The sequence below is a fragment of the Salvia hispanica genome, chromosome 3 (genome assembly GCF_029641045.1).
Source record: "Salvia hispanica isolate PSC_SH4W2 chromosome 3, Shi_PSC_v1, whole genome shotgun sequence".
NCBI lineage: Eukaryota > Viridiplantae > Streptophyta > Magnoliopsida > Lamiales > Lamiaceae > Salvia > Salvia hispanica.
This window is the reverse complement of record NC_142694.1, coordinates 1,173,474-1,179,487: the sequence shown is the minus strand read 5'-3', so window position 1 is coordinate 1,179,487 and position 6,014 is coordinate 1,173,474. Positions and strand designations below refer to the sequence as shown.

At 36.4% G+C, this 6,014-nt stretch overlaps 1 pseudogene; it reads right to left on the bottom strand.

The window, feature by feature from the left end:
• Positions 1-1,986: 1,986 nt before the first annotated feature.
• LOC148929855 (putative late blight resistance protein homolog R1A-10) lies at positions 1,987-4,602 on the bottom strand (annotated as a pseudogene).
• Between the last annotated feature and the right edge of the window lie 1,412 nt (positions 4,603-6,014).

Sequence of the window (6,014 nt, the reverse complement as noted above, 5' to 3'; positions counted from 1 at the left end):
AGGTGCTGCAGATTCTCTCTCTTTTTATTACATTCACGATTAGTGTTTATGATATACGAATTTAATAGGCAATGATATACCGTTGACCATTTGGCTCATGTTTTGAAGATTTTTAATACTCAATCTGAGAGGGGCCATACATTAGTCTACGGTAATAAAATTATAATGTGACGGGCCAACTCATAATAATACTTGTATATTGATTTACGTCACGATGAGGACGGCTTCATACAGGTGACAGGCCAACTCAAAATAATAGAGTTATTTATAACGAAAGTACTTAAAAATCATAAGTCGAAAATGATATTGTTTGACTTTAAAACAATATTCCCTCTGTTTCTTCGTAGTTGAACCATTTTTCTATTTCGGAAAGTTTCTTCATAGTTGAGTCATTTCTATATATGATAACTTTTTTCTCTCTCTACTTTATTCATTTTATACTTTATTCTCTCTACCTTTTTTCTCCCTCTTACTTTTTCTAAAACTCCGTGCCGAAAAGTTTCGCCTCAACTATGACGAAACGGAGGGAGTACTATAACTATTTACGACACAGTCTTCGATGCAGTGACGTGGGATGCGCTCTGACCCAATTTTGGGTCACATTCTATGTTTGTTTTACTTATTTTTCAAAATGTTGAATTCCATGTTAATTTAATCATTTTGTTTAAAATATGATATTTAAAAAAATAAATAATTAGTAAACAGAAAGAGAATACAATAAAAGATGTTAAATTAAATTTTTTATTTTTATCATAAAAGAAAAGAACTCAAATAATATGAAATATTCTAAAATAAAAAATATTCAAATGACGTGGTATGAAAGGAGTAATATTTTATGCTTTAGTTGAATCTGACTTTAGTACACCCAACTAGGATATATAATTATTTTTTTAGAATTTATTTGTTTGATTACATAAAATGAATCCCACCACTCCAACTTAACCGAGATATTTTATTTGGCATAAAAAATCAGAAAAATAGATTTTGAGAGTTATTAAATATAAATATAATAGTTGAAGAGAAAATAAAATTGAAAAGAAAAAATAAGTTATTTAATTTTGAATAACTCATAAAAATTATGAAGTTTAACTTGGAGCAGAAAAATTGTTTATTAGCATTGATAAATATTTCAATTAAGTTGGTATCAAAAACAAAATCAGTGTAACATACCTAAAATTATGATCGATTATTTCTGACTCTGTTTGTACATGGAATTGGGGACATGAAAGGCCTTCAATCCTAAATCTAATGTTTGTTATCATAAAAAAGTTTGGATTTAAAACTGAGTTATAATTTCAAATCTCTCGATTCCACATTTTGAATTTTAAATAATTATAAATTACTAGTACTAGATAACTTCAACTTCAGATGTACATAAAGGTCAACATAGGTAGGAATTAATTGGAAATGTACGATACATGTTAGCAAGTTTGGGCCTTTAATTTATGTTTAAAATGGGCCCAGTGTCAAAAGCCCATGCCCAGTTAGTTTTATGTTTTGGAAGAAACAAAATAACATCATTTCTCAATGGAAGAAACAAAATAACATCATTTCTCAAGCTTGCAATGCAGTTAAACACGACACAAAATATTTCCACACGAATCCATCTTCCTATAGAATCTCTTTGTGCATACGGTTAATGTATAGATTGAGCTTTACTTTAATAGGTAGTGTGAGTAAAAGTACTTGCAAACACTGCATCTCTTATGTTTCAACACATATAGCTCAACACTAGCTAGATAGGAGAGGTTGTCTCACAGGGCAGGGCAGCCCACCCGAGTCAGTCGACCCGGGCTAGTCTGCAGTTTAATCTAGAGAAGTAACTTTTGGTACAAGCATGTGAATCAGTGATAGATCTTTCCGGTGCTCGTGGATTGGCGGTAGGGTCGGCCGACCAAGCGCAGCCCCACCAGCGTACATCTCTGATACGAATCCCTCTTAAATCGATCTTGTTCAGTTATATCGTATGGCCTAAATGGAGTGGAGTGGCAAAGCCTGAGAACAAAGTAATACACACAAATAAGAAACATGTAATGTATCATGCAGGCTCGATGGATGCACCCCTAGGACATGAACTGCTATGTTGTAAGTGTAGGCATATAGCAACAAGAAATCAGCAGCAACGCAGTTTCATCAGTATATATAAGCCGAAGCACCTAACAATCCTCAGCTTTCTTCACTACTCGATGAATCACTTTCGCTCATAAAGGAGTAATTAGATGAATTATCAATAAGCAAATATCTTAGATCAGGAAATTCTCCATCAACTGTTTCCCAAGTTTCTCCTCTGCAAGCATGATCTCGTAGCTTGAGCACTTGAAGATTAGGCAACGAACCAATAACACGCATATCTTCCCAAGGGAGTCTCACACCCACCAGGGTCAACTTCTTCAGTGTGATAGGAAGATTAGGATTTTGCCTCTGCCAATCAAATCCGCAAACACCATATACTTCCAACTTTTCAAGTTGATCCAGATACTTAAGGAGACTGAGGTGAAACTCGGTATTGGTTTTGTACACAAGTCCCAATCTTTTGATGTTTGGAATCATCTTCAAGATGTTTTCATTCCATACAAGATTCTTGATGTGTGAAAGAGTGTGAAGATTTTCTAAAGGAGGATTTGATCCATCTGGGGGATGCGGTAGAGTACAAGGCTGGTGCAGTAAAAGGTGCCTTAACTGAGGCATCCTCCAAATTTCCAATGGTAGTGAGAAATCAGATAATAGAGCAAATCGAGAGGATGGACTTGGAAGGATGATCAAGGTTTGAAGATTCATGAGATTACATATGGCTGATGGAATATTGGAAGGACAAGTTAAAGCAAGATATCTTAAATGAAACAACTCAAATACCTCGGAAGGGAGTGAAACAGAATTTTCACTCACGGCATCAAATATCCTAAGCAATCTACAGCATCGTGAAAAGGATTCCAAACAAGGTAAGTTGTGAAGATGGAAGTATAGAATGGTGCGGATAGATGGAACCCAAATGTTATTCATATGAGACTGCCCAAAAGTGTTATCTTTCTCATTTATGAAGCTGATGTGCCTCACATTTATACTACCTAGCCCAAAAAAGCTACCATCGACAACAGAAACAAACATCTCCTCGTGGGCTTTCCTTATGCACAAATCTCGAACCAAATCATGTAGGCTGCAACACTTGATTTTCCCATCATGCTTCCTACTAGTAACAGTTACGAGATTTCTCTTGACTAGATCCTCCAAATAATCCTCTGCCTCCTCTTCCAAGCTTTTACTACTTATTTCTTGATGCTTCAAGAAGCCCCCTGCTAACCATAATCTAATAAGCCTTGAAGCACCGATATTTTCATCTTCAGGAAACATTGCCAAAAACAGAAAACACGCCCTTAGATGATGAGGCAAGTGAGTGTAACTCAAAGATAGTATTCCCTCCGTCCCTTCACCAACAATTGAATTTGTTACATTTTCAGAAACTTCCTCCCAAGTAGATGGATTCCTATCAACTATGGACAGGAATCCAGCAACCACGAGAATGGCAAGGGGTAGTCCTCCACAACTTCTTGCAATATCTTTCCCAACATCTTCCAATTCAGGTGGGCAATTGCTGTCTTCAAACACTTTTCCCTTGAGCAAATCCCAACTTTGAGTATCATTCAGAGACCTCACCTCATGAGGAGCACTACTCGAGTTAGGATAAACGGCTACATTCTTTAGCCTTGTGGTTAACATGATTCGACTTCCACTACCAACATCCGGAAATGCATTCCTTACATCATCCCAAATCTTTGTGCTCCACACATCATCCATTACAACAAGATACCTACTACGAATCAAGTGTTTACACACTTGCATTCTTAAAATTGAAACATCATACCTCTCTAATCCAACCGATTTATTCTGAATCAATTTCATCGAATCTAAAAGACCTAGTATAACTTTCCGTGCACTGCAATCTTGTGATATTGTAACCCAAACACGAATTTCAAAATGATCCATGATTATTGGATGGTCATAAACAGTTCTAGCCAGAGTGGTCTTACCAATGCCACCCGTTCCCAAAATGGGTATGACTTGGAGTTTGGATGGGAGCCCACAAAGCAGAGCCTTTATTGCTGCTGATGATGAGAGAGAAGGAGATGGGGTCCATCACATCTCTAATAATTAAACCGAATTTTTCAGTCACATCTCTGAGCTCCTCTTCAAAATTCAAGCTTGATGGCATTTCCTCCCCTCCATAACAGTAATACAACTGCCTCCACATAAGTTCTTCGATAATATCTTCAGTTTCATGAGCAACGTCCCTCAGCTCGGCCTCCCAACGGTTGGATCTCTCTGGATATTCTTCGAGGAAGGTAAGCAAGGTGATGGCATACTCGTGGATGGATGCAATGTTTTCCTTTGCAGCGATAGAGAAGTGAGATATAGTAGCATGATTGGTATCAAGAGTAATAGTTTGAGCAAGGGAAGCAAGAGCGGCATAAGCTGCCATATTGGGTGGGCGATGGCCGGAGCTCGATTTGCTCTTTTGTGTTTGTGGTTTAGAAAAGAGAGATTGGGATGAACTTCGAGGAATAGAGAGAGTGGATTGTGAAGTGGAAGACCGAAGTCCGAAGACTTGTGATTTAATTATTCTATCTCATTTTATGGTTTTTTACTGTAATTTGAAGAATTCTAGTAAAAATTAGGCTACCGAAATTACAAAACAAAGGATCGATTTAAGAGGGATTCGTATCAGAGATGTACACTGGTGGGGCTGCGCCTGGTCGGCCGACCCTACCGCCAATCCACGAGTACTGGAAAGATCCATCACTGATTCACATGCTTGTACCAATCAGTGGATTAAATGCTAGTCAACCTAAAATAAGATTTAAAATGATTCTAGGATGCTAGAACTCTAGTCTCAATCTGTACGAACTTGTAGACAATTCGAAATAGGTTTCGAGCCATGTTAATAAGTGGTATGGTAAGGGTAAGAAGGCCGGTCAAATCGTGCGTGTTGGGTCGTTATCTGTCAATCCATTATCGACCCAATCCAATCGTGTCCCAACCCAACCCAATCCGAAATCATCGGGTTCTTATCGTGTCCCGACCCAACGGGTTCGTGTCGGGTTCGTGCGTGTTATCGTGTACCCAAAAAAAAGTAAACTCTCTATTAATGATAGTAAGTTAGCTTGACACGACACGATAGACTAAAACATGATGTTATTATACGATTTAAACATGATATTACACGATAAAATAAAAAATTACCAAATTAAAATAATTATTTACTTAATTAAAATAATAAAATTAAAGTATAGTAATATCAAATCTATATAATAAAATTAAATAACTAAAAAAATAATTTTTAATAAAATCTAAACGGAATAAGGGTAAGGGTAAGAGTCCGTTGATAGCGTTTCGCTTGGATAATGATTATTTTGGAGTTGTCTCTTGGTCCCAAAAGTATGAGGTAAAATGGGGTTTCAAACCAGATTTTGTGAACTATTTTCGCAAAATATGTACAAAATTGGCAAAAATACGAATAACAATATTACGATAAAGCCAAGCAAAGAGTCTCAAGGCTCAACCTGATTACAAGCAAAAAAAATCCTTGAAAACCTCAACTAAACCACAGACCAAAGCATTGATTTCATGATGTAATGCAATAAATAAATCAAATTAAATTAAATATACTTTCATTTGTAACTCAAATATTAATGTTATAACTCGTAAGTACTATAAACATTACAAAAATCCTTGAATATAAGGAGCCCATAGCCCTTTAAAGAAAATACACATGAGAAAATTTATGTTTAAAATGGGCCCAATGTCAAAAACCCAAGCCCAAGTTATGGTTCTCAAACAATTAAACAAAACACACACAATATGTCCCCATGAATCTCTATTTCCATTGAATCAGTGAGCTAGCTCATTAGTCTTCTACTCGATCTTCCATATCCACATACAATCTCAAGGCTTCTTTGATCTCGCTTGTTTGTGAATAGCCAGTGATCGACATAGTATAAGCAACGACACGTTTAAAAATA